This window comes from Vicugna pacos, chromosome 5 (assembly GCF_048564905.1).
Source record: "Vicugna pacos chromosome 5, VicPac4, whole genome shotgun sequence".
Lineage (NCBI taxonomy): Eukaryota > Metazoa > Chordata > Mammalia > Artiodactyla > Camelidae > Vicugna > Vicugna pacos.
This window is the reverse complement of record NC_132991.1, coordinates 41,392,999-41,404,836: the sequence shown is the minus strand read 5'-3', so window position 1 is coordinate 41,404,836 and position 11,838 is coordinate 41,392,999. Positions and strand designations below refer to the sequence as shown.

At 37.4% G+C, this 11,838-nt stretch overlaps 1 pseudogene; it reads right to left on the bottom strand.

Annotated features, from left to right (window-relative positions):
* Positions 1-3,533: 3,533 nt before the first annotated feature.
* On the bottom strand, positions 3,534-3,875 carry LOC140696611 (NADH dehydrogenase [ubiquinone] 1 alpha subcomplex subunit 5 pseudogene; annotated as a pseudogene).
* Positions 3,876-11,838: the final 7,963 nt, after the last annotated feature.

Here is an 11,838-nt window from a genome sequence, read left to right as displayed (position 1 = left end):
TGATTCCATGTTCTTTTGTTTTGCTCCAGGAGTGAGACCATGCCATGTGGGGAGGCTGACCTGAGTTGGCACAAGTGTCCTTTGACCAAAATGTCTGAGGTGTAAATTTAAATTTCTCTTGTCATATGCACCCTTTCCATCTCACATTTTTAGTAAAATTCTTCTATGTATTTTATTTTTTTAAAATTATATTTGGTTTGGTTTGATTTGCTCTTTTGTGGTAAGCCAGGAAAGGGGGGATATTGTACCTATGTGAGCTATAGTACAGAGCAGGTCCACCATGCTTGGGATGGTGAGAAAATTCATAAACTTAACAAATTTAGGAGATGTTGGAGTATAATAATAAGGCAACTGTCAACAACATAAGCCAACCTCTCCACAAGAATTTGATTTGACTGGAAAGAACGTGAAGCCCTCACCAAACATGATGTTTGAACCAACTGCGCTCAAACACACACACACACACACACACACACACACTGGAATGCTACTCAGCATAAAAATGAATAAAATTATGCCATTTGCAGCAACATGGATGGACCTGGAGATTGTCATACTAAGTGAAGGAAGTCAGACAAAGACAAATATCATATGACATCACTTAGATGTGGAATCTAAAAAATGATACAAATGAACTTATTTACAAAACAGAAACAGACACACAGACACAGAAAACAAACATGGTTACGGGGGAAAGGGAAGGGGTGAAATGGGAGTTCAGGATTTACAGATACACACTACTATATATAAAATGGATAAACAACAATGTCCTACTGTATAGCACAGAGAACTATATTCAATACCTTGTAATAGCCTATAATGAAAAAGAATATAAGAAGGAATATATATATAACTGAATCACTGTGCTGTACACTACAAATTAACAGATTGTAAATTGATTATACTTTAATAAAAAGAAACTCAATGGATGGGTGTTGATATCTAGAAGCCATTAATCAAAGCAACTGCTGTTTTAAAACTATAATTCAATTTTCACAGATTCATGTCCATACTTGGGGTGGCAGAGGACTAGCCCCCTAAAGACTCCCACATCGCCATCCCTGGAATCTGTGGATATGTTGGGTTAGATGGCAAAGGAGATTTAAAGTTGCAGACGGAATTAAGGTTGCTAATCAGATGGCCTTAAAATAGGGATACTGTCCTGAATTATCTGGGTGGACCCAATGTAATCACAAGGATCCTTAAAAGTGAGAGAGGAAGGTAGAAGCAAGGGTTAGGGTGATGCTACAAGAGAAAGGCTCCACACTATTTCTGGCTTTCAAGATGGAGAAATAGACACATGAGCTTGGGAATGAGGGAGGGGAACCTCCAGAAGCTGAACAAAGCAAGGAAATAGATTCTCCCCTAGAGCTTCCAGAAAGGAATTCTGCCCTGCCAACATCTTCATTTTGGCCCGATGAGACTCGGGTTGGATTCCTAACCTAGAGAAAGGCAAGATAACATATGTATGTTAGGTGACTAAGTTTGTTATGACAGCAAAAGTGTATCTGTGTCAGTTATCTATTGCCACATAATAAAACACCTGAAAACGTGGTGATCTAAATAACAAGAATCATTTATTTCGCTTGTGAGCCTATAATTTGGTCAAAACTCAGGAGGGCAGTTTGTCTCGGTTCTATACACCATCAACTTGGTGCTTCTCTGGGGGTTGGGGTGGGGAGCCCACCCTCAAGATGGCTCACTCTTGTGCCTGAATTAATATGAGCTGTTAGCTGGGAGTGTGGCTGGGAGCTCATGTGGCGCTTGGGGCTTGAGGGCTCATTCCCTTCCCATAGGTATCTCTCCACAGGCTGTTTGGTCTGCCTCTCAGCGTGATGCAAGATCAAGCATCCTAAGAGAAGGGAGAAGAGCAAGGCAGAAGTACATGCTACGCCCATGACTTAGCTCAGGAGGTAACATAATCTCACTTCTGCCATATTCTACTGTCGTGCTCAAGCTCAAAGGAGGAGACACAGATTCACCTCTCAACAGAAACTGGCACATTTCTAGTAGAGCATGTGAGACGGGGGATATCAGTGAGGCCATCTTTGAGTGATACAATCTGCAAAACTGACATGTGAAATCTCAGCCCTTTGTGCACTATCTTCCAAAATTATTTCCGGAAAACGACAGCATATTTCCCACCTTGTAAATGGTAGTTTTATTTCTCTTCTCTTACTTCGAACCCCTGTTTCTGAGTAGAGTTGTATCTTCCGGATAGTGGAAGGTTTGTTGTTATTCCCACTGCATGATCACTCTTGTGGAACCAAATACCGACATTAGGCCGTACAAAAGAGGAATGGCAGCCTTTGGTCTCTCCGCTTTTGGTGTTACACTGTTAAGGAGTACCTAAATAGGACGCTCTTTCTGTAAGAAGCTCCTCAGTCCCTTATGCAAATGGAGTCTAGCAGGTCCAGACCTCATTGTACTCTGAAGTACCTATATTAGGTTCAGACTCACAATAACAGAATTAAGATTTAGATAGCTTGTAAAAATTTTAAAGACTCAGTACATAATCCCACATAGTCTTAGCTGAGTGGCAGTTATAAGGATTAAGGTCTCTTCTGCCTTCATTGCCACAATATCTTTATTTCTGTCTTATCTGGAAGAATAAGCTTGGCTGGATGATAGATAAAAATAGGTAAAACGACATGCTAATTTTCTATCAGTTGAAGTAGCTTCCATTTGGAGATCCCGTATTTTATAACTGCCCCCTTCTTTCGGGCTTCTTCTTTTTCAAACAAAGGTTTACACAATTTTGGCTTGGGCCTCCTGACTGTAGGAGATGACTAATGAATGGGTTCTCTTGCCTGTAGTCAACGCTGTCCAATGAAAATTTTTGTGATAATGAATGTGCTCTGTATCAGAGCTCTGCAACGCAGCAGGCACTAGCCACATGCGTCTATTAGGCATTTGGAATGTGGCTACTGTGACCGAGCAACTGAATTCTTACTTTAATTTCATTTAATTTAAAGGTAAACAGCCACCTGTGGTTAGTAGCTGCCATACTGGAGAGCATGACTAAATGATGGAATCTTCGCGATTTCCAGGTCCTCAGTTTTTGAAAGCTCCTTCACAGCCAAAGAACAAGGTCTGAAGCTATCAGAGCCCCATTACCATTTGGGAGCATGTAAGGCTTCTATATATGGTTAAAATTCTAGTTGTGCTACTGAATGGACAGGCATGAAAAGTTCTGCTGGACTCTGGCTTTATCTCTGAACAGTTTTATTTTGTAAGACAACAAAGACATAGCTCTACCAATTATCCTGTGGTCATAGATCTCATGGCTGCTTTTACTAGAAGGAGTATCTTCATTCCTCTCCTAAGGCTCCTCAAACCTGGCTTTGATCTTGGCAATGTCTGCCTCAGGCCTGCATCACCTTTCTCCCAATTTTTCAAACATGATGAACACCTCAGCAGAGTCCAAAAGAAGAGTTCTTCAGCACTTAAAGCTGAGACAAGTTTTTTTTTTAATATAACAGAATATTTAATTATATCAGTTTCCCGTCAACACACAGGTCATTTAATGATGTTTATATTGGCCATTTCCATTGGTTGGCAGAGGCTGTTCCACTAAAGGCTCCCATGGTTTCCATGGTACCATTTTCCTCTCCAGACAGTTTATTTTTAGCCTGAAGAATCGCCTCTTCTATCTGGCCACTCTGAAGTCACTCTTCTAATTTTTTTAACATCTGATTCCGCTTTAACCATACCCAGCTTCTCACTTGTAATCTGTTCTGTATACTTTCTATATGCTGCATCTTTAGGGATTTGTCCAAGAACATCAAAAATCTTTGTATACAATATTTTTAGGCTCTCCTGTGGACTCTCCCATACAGCCAATCCTACAAGGCCTTCTTCAGCAAGCCTGCCATGACAGTGGGACAAGTTTTTATTTTGGGTCAATTACAACTACCAGTGAAGTCAGATCCCACAATAATAGTGCTCTGTAACAAATCACTCTCCCAAAACTCAGTGGCTTACAACACAAACAAGTACAGGTTGGTTTGGTTCAGCTGATCTAGGCTGAGTATAGCTGAGGATGCCTCCAGGCTACAGGACAGGTTCAGGTCTGCTCTGTATATTTCAGGACATGTTCTCATGGAGATGGGAGAAGCCCAAGAGAGAAAACACAGGCTTGCAAGCACATTTCAAGTCTTTGCTCAAACTATATAGGCTAACACCCCACTGGCCAAAGCAAGTCACATAGCCAAGCTAAGCGGGAGGTACACTCACTCCTCCTACTACAGGGCCATGGAGAAGGTACTGATGTGGAACACTACTACAAGAGAGTGAGGAATTAGGACCAGCAATTTAATTTATCACACCTACATCAGACTCAATCTTTCCTCTTCCCTTTGCTCCCCTGCTCTCTCGCTCACTCTCTCTCTCTCACACACACATACACGCACACACACACAACTTTTCTAGTACCAATAACAACATCAATGCTAAAAAAAAAAAAAACCCTCTGGAAAGACAAAGCTTTGACTTCTCTCTTTTTTACTTCTATCTTTGGGAAACTTTTTAAAAATACATTTTTTAATGGCAAATACATCAGCAGATTTAGTTATCTTGAAATCAGTTTATTAATTGTGATCTGTAATAACTTTTGATAGTCTAGATGTGATGTGATAGAAGAATTAGCCTTAATGCTTCCATTTCGTTATCTTGTCTCTTTTTCTTAAAGCCTTTGATGTTCATTTAGTTAAAAACCAACCAATGAATGTAGTACCCAATCTCTCTGAAGCTGTCCCACTTGGAGCTCTATGGTATCTACCTGAAATAATTTTTGGCCCAGTTTAAATCATTGAAAATTTTTAAAAGCCAAATATTTAATATTAATAATGTATTTTTATTTTTAAAAGTAGGTTAGAGAATGAGATAGATAGATGACTGATAGACAGAATGTATCAGTTATGTAAGTAAATATTTGTGTCTCATTGAGCTTTGAAAGAATCAGGAAGGCCAGGTTACCTCTGGGGACAGGTGCTGATGTTTCATGCTCACTTTATCCTTTATATGCCATCCTATCATCAGATCATCGTTCAGTAAGCAAGCAGTATTTTTCATGACAAAAAGTTGTTAAAAATAAGAACCATGTCATTATATCTCAAATATTTTGACAGGCTGTCACAGTTGGCAAGATAGAAAGAACCTTCATATTTCCACTATTTACAAGTTTCTAATTTTGAGTTACCTTTTTAGAGGAGGAAAGAAATGAGTTTTTTTGAGGGGTCAGTAGGAGTCTTTTAGGGTTCAGTACGAGATTTTACTTTGTTTTTCTCTTGCTCCAATTGAGTTTTTCTTTCGTTCTTAATTTCTAAAGATCTCTTACTCTAAAATGATCCTCTCTTGCAAACATTTCTAAGCACTCCAGATTGAGCTCAGTTTCCCGTACCGGAAGTTCCTTAGAGGAAAAGTGATCAAGGGTTTCTGTTTTCTTATGAAAGTGCTATGTGTAGCATCATTCTCTGCCATCTTAAAATGAATTGTAGCCAGGCAACAGATGTCATCTATCCTACCAGCAAAAGCTTCCATTTGTATCAGTCAGACATTCTTGTTTTTACCTTAACATAATCTCAGTCCTTCAGTACCAATTCTCAAAGAGAAAATATTAAAAAAAAAATTTCCCAGGACTAGGCTCCCTCTGGGTCCCATTAGGATGTGTTAAGATCTCAGAAATCAAATTCATGACCATTCAGGGAAGTCGGCCCTCATTCCAGCTATTTGTTTGCTTTCTGGGCATCTTCCAGTGAGAGTGGTCCAGAGGTTAGAGCAGGCCCTTTGACTTCTGAGTTTAAAACCTGGCTCTCTCCATTACAATGTTGCATAAACTCTGGCAAGTTAAAACCTCACTGAGCCTCATTTCCTTCTCTTGCAAAGTGGAGATAAAAATGACATTTACCTCATTGGGTCCTGGGAGGATGAAATAAGAGGGCATGAGAGAGTATTTAGAACAATGTCTGGCTGGGTAGGAGCACCCGGTAAAGCTTCACCTTCTAACGCTTCTCTGCTAATTAACTGTCCCCCTAGTACTCTGAAAGGATTTCAATTTGCCACGTGAATCTTTACTCTCCAAAAATGGATAGGATCAAGGATAATATTTTACTTTGTGAGAAAACGCACGAGTGACTGGGATCTAAACTAGATCCACTTACATAATTTATACGAATATTTCACATCCACAGGATGCTTAAAACTAGTTAAGCAGGGGCAAACATGGGAGCACATCTGCTTTATAATGCTTCTTTCATAGATTTTTCACATGTCATTATAGAATATATCCATGATTGAGTAAAAGGGGACAAGGCTTTCTTGTTTCTGACATGAAAATCACTTTAAAAACCAGATTTAAAAGACTATAAATCATGTAACATTGTTTCAATTTTATTATAATATACTTCAGGGAATTAATTTGATTTTCTGAAATATTTCACAGAAACAGCATCGTTTTTCACTTTCTAGTGTTCTAGCTACATTGAATTATACATCATCACATAATGTTACCAAATTTTATTTTCATATTCTGTATTAGCCCTCTACAATCAGTATCTGGAACATTTAAGTCCTGTAAATGGGAATCTGCTCATTAAAAATGCATAGAATATAAAACAAACTGATGACTATTTCATCTATATTGTGCAATACCTTCCTTTGCCCTTCAACATATATGCACACTATTTTAATCACACTCTCCCAGAAACTGAAGATGGAAAAATATTGCTTCACTGAGTAGAACACTTCTCAGAAAAGATAATACAATGCAGAGATTGTATATGAGACTTGGTGGATACAGGAATGGATCTGACTTAGGTGTAATAAATGAAATCTTTTCTCTTCTGCTCTGGTTGTTTTTGTCACAGAGATGCTGGTGAGTGACCAAAGGAAGATTTTTGGCTTTTGGCATGTTGGGGTAGTAAGTGGGCTAAGAGTTCCTCAGGGAGCCACTACGGAGAAACTTCTGGTAACAAGAAGACTGCATCACAACAGAGTGACTCTTATAAGTCACTCTTACGGAGTTTAGTTCAAAGAATCACAGGTCCTAGCTTCATGAATGTTTATTCTGCAAAGAATTCCAAAAAAGCCTCAACTCCTTTAAAACTCAATCACAACTCTGGCTAGTAGCTGACATGCCAAATTTTAGAGGGCATAATTGGAAATGGATGAGAAATTATCACAGATGTTAACAGGTCCAAATGTGATGCAACAGTAAAGCACCAACGCTTTCACAAAGAGGCTTAACGCCACGTGCTGATGCCTGCCAAACAGCATCTGCTCTCAGAACGCCTGGCCAGAAAGCCTTGCTGTGAAATTAAAAGCGTATCTGAATCTTAGTCAAAGAAAAAGATAGCCTTGTATACGTCATGTTATTTGCAATTATCAAAACCCACAGATTTATACTGTAACTAATTAATGTTTGATCAAGGATACCTGCTTCAGTAGAAACAAAGGAACATAAAGACGTCATAAGGCAAGGGTGCAGCTCAGTGGTAGAGCGTGTGCTTAGCATGCATGAGGCCCTGGGTTCAAACGCCAGTACCTCCACTAAAACAAAAATGAGAACAGAACAAAACTCAAAGAAGTCATACGATCTTAAAACTTTTTTCAGTTAATAACCCCTGAGGGGAAAGAATCAGATTCATGAACTAACTTATTCTTATTCTGATGAAACTCAGCATTCACTGCTCTGCCAATGCATTTAGAAAGGAAACTTTACGGCTATCATAGTGTCTTCACAGGAAACTCTTCATTTTTCTTATAGAACATGTTGGTGGCTACTACAAGTGTGTGTGTCTCTGGTCTCTTCACCTACAGGCTCTGCACTGGAAACCCTCAGTTAGTCACTTGACCACATGTAGTACCAAGGCTATTCCTGATAAATTCCCTCCTGCTCACAGTCTCTGGGGCTGCACACCTCATCCTCCTAGAGCAGGGGTGAGGGGTTAGTGCTCTGCATTTGCTACCTCCACGCCCCACCTGCATCCAGACAAGAAAATCCTGAGTCTCCATCTAGCCTCAATCCTGGTAGAAACCTTGTACTAGGGGGACCTTGCCAAGCTGTGTGACCACTGCTTGCTCCTTTTCCTCATGTCTTATTTTTTTGGTCTGTTTTCTGTCATCCATAAGATAGAGACAACAATAGTGTTTGTCTCAAAAAGTTGCTGTATATATTAAATTCATATAAATGCTAGGCACAATCCATGCTACGTGGTAAACATTCAAGAAATGATGATGATGATGATGAAGGCAGATGCTAGAATCATGATCCTGAGAAAGGACAATCTGTTGAATCCTGTTGCCACGTAATGTTTTGCTTTTCTTAGAGCTCTTTTCCTGAATTCTTTTTACTAATGCAGTTACTCTAATCTTTATAATTTATAATCATCCCCAAAATATTACGTTATAATGAACAGTTAGACAACCATATATGAAGTCACTTGTTTTGCATGCTGTATGTATTCAAAAAGTTTTAGGTGTCTTCTTACCAATAAAGACTTTTTACACTGAAAAAATAAACAAATGTGGCCTGGAGGGAACACTCCCAAAGTCATTCTATGAAGCCATAATCACACGATAGGAAAACCAGACAAAAACACTACCAAAAAAGGAAACTACAGGCTAATATGTTTGATGAATATAGATGCAGAAATTCTGAATAAAATATTAGCAAACAGAATCCAACAACACATAAAAAAAGATCATACACTATGATCAAGTTGGATTCATCCCAGGAATACACGGATGGTTCAACATACACAAATCAATCAATGTGATACACCACATCAACAAAAGAAAGGATAAAAATCAGGATTATCTCAATAGATGTAGAAAAAGCATTTGATAAAATTCAATACACATTTATGATAAAACCTCTTACCAAAGTGTGTATGGAGAAAACATATCTCAACTTAATAAAAGCCATTTATGACAAACCTGCAGCCAGCATAAGTATTCAACAATGAAAAGCTGAAAGCCTTCCCACTAAAATCTGGAACAAGACAAGGATGCCCACTCTCACAACTTAAAAAAAAAAAATTGTTTTTTTTTGTTTGTTTTTGGTGGGTGGAGGTAATTAGGTTTACTTATTTATTTACTTTTAGAGGAGGTGCTGGGGATTGAACCCAAGACTTTGTGTATGCTAAGCATGCACTCCACCACTTGAGGTATACACCCCTGACTCATACCACTTCTTTTCAACACAATATTAGAAGTCCTAGCTATAGCAATCAGACAAGAAAAATAAATAAAAGGGATCCAAATTGGAAGAGAAGAGGTAAAACTGCCACTATATCCAGATGACATGATATGGTATATAGAAAATCTTAAAGGTTCCATACAAAAACCACTAGAGCTGATAAAAGAATTCAGCAAGGGAGCAGGATACAAGATTAACATACAGAAAACAGGCGCATTTCTTTACAATGACAATGAAATATCTGTAAATGAAATTTTAAAAAATCTCTTTTAAAATCACATTAAAAAAAAATACTTAGGTATAAACCTGACCAAAGAGGTGAAAGATGCTCTTGGATTAGAAGAACTAATATTCTTAAAAAGGCCACACTACCCAAAGCAATCTACAGATTTAATGTAATCCCTATCAAACTACCCAGAACATTTTTCACAGAACTAGAACAAGTAATCCTCAAATTGATATGGAATCACAAAGACCCAGAATTGCCAAAGCCATACTGAAGAAAAAGGATGAAGCTGGAGGAATAACCCTCCCAGACTTCAGACAACACTACAAAGACATAGTAATCAAAACATCATGAGATTGGCATAAAACCAGACATATGGATCAATGGAACAGAACAGAGAGTCCAGAAATAAACTCACAGACTATGGTCAATTAATCTTTGAAAAAGGAGGCAGGAATGTACAATGGAGAAAAGACAGTTTCTTTGGCAAGTCATATTGGGAAAGCTGGACAACCACATGTAAATCAATGAAGTTAGAGCACTCTCTCATACCATATACAAAAATAAACTCAAAATGGCTTAAAGAATTAACATAAGACAAGACACTATAAACCTCCCAGAAGGAAACATAGGTAAAACATTATCTGACATAAATCTTAGCAATGTTCTTCCAGGGCAGTCCACCCAGGCAGTAGAAATAAAAGCAAAAATGAACAAATGACACCTACTTAAACTTTTAAACTTTTGTACAGCTCAGGAAGTATAAACAAACAAAAAGAAAATCTATAGAATGGGAGAAAATATTTGCAAATGATGTGACAAGAGCTTACTTTCCAGAATATATAAACAGCTCATACAACTTAACAACAACAACAACAACAACAACAACAACAACAAAATCCCAATCCAAAAATGAGCAGAAGACCTAAACAAGCAATTCTCCAGTGAAGAGATACAAATGGCCAATAGGCACATGAAAAAGTGCTCAATGTCACTAATTATCAGAGAAATGCAAATCACAACTGCAATGAGGTATCACCTCACACCAGTCAGAATGGCGGTCATTCAAAAGTCCACAAACAATAAATGCTGAAGAAGGTGTGGAGAAAAAGGTGTGCACCCCCACTGCTGGTGGGGATGCAATTTGGTGCAGTCATTATGGAAAAGAGTATGGAGATTCCTTCAAAAACTAAAAATAAACTTATGATATGATTCAGCAATCCCACTCCTGGGGTATAAATCTGGAGTAAACTTTAATTCGAAAATACATGCACCCCAATGTTCATAGCAGCACTATATACAATAGCGAAGACATGGAAGCAAACTTATCTTTCTGGATTATTTCTATAGTGATGACAAACTGCAAAAAAAAAAAAAAAAAAAAACCAAAAAACAAAAAACTAGATGATCAACAAAAGCTAACTTTTCCCATACTGATTTTTATACTGGCTAATGTTATACTCAAAACAACAGTAAAAAATGTTATATTTACATTAAATTCTAATTAAAAGTTTGTCTAAAATGCATTGCTTCATATCTTGCCTTTCTAAGTGAAGTGTATTAAAATTTCCCTAATATTTGATAATCAATAAGCTAGAGTGACTAAAAGTAATTTTGTGTGAAGTTCAATCTTAGTTTTTAAAGATTTGGGCATAGAAATTTTAGAAGATTAAATATGTCCTTGTGATGGTATATTTCAGAAATTTACTTCAATTTTTGTAAAAGTTGCTTATTCATTTTTTGGCCATTTATCCTTTCATCTAAAAGCAGAGTGAATCTATTCTGGTTAATTGTGGTTTTAGTTAAAAGATTTTTTAGAAATTAGGAATAATAGCAAAAAAAAAAAACCCCAGTAACACCCAGTAACAACTTCAGTAAGATGACATTCTATAAATGATGCTTTACAGACCTTTTATAGACCTGCCTCTATTAAATTAATTATTTTTAATTGTGCAGAAAACAACAAAAAAAATTATCTTACTACAATTACACACACAGTGAATGCTTACATCTAAGAGGGAAAAATATCCAGATCTTAGAAAATTCAGAGAAACGCTATGGCATATTATTTCCCCCGTAACTATAATGTTAGAAATACCACTTGACTTCTGATGAATACTTAAATATAGAATAAAATCATTTAAAATTTATTTTAAAGCTAAGAAGAATCATTTTTTAGATCTCTTTACTCTCCATTTTCATTCTGCATATTAAAGATGGATTCTCCTTGGGGTTCAAAATCCCACAAACAATATCCTTAGAAGATTTATTGTGCATTCAAAGATAAGTAGAGAAAAATACAGCTCGATGAATAGACCCCAGTTTCTGCCTCAGACCATGCTGTGGGCCTACAGGGTTAAAAATACAAATGCTAAACCTCTGAAGGCCAAAGATTTATTAAACAGAATTTTTT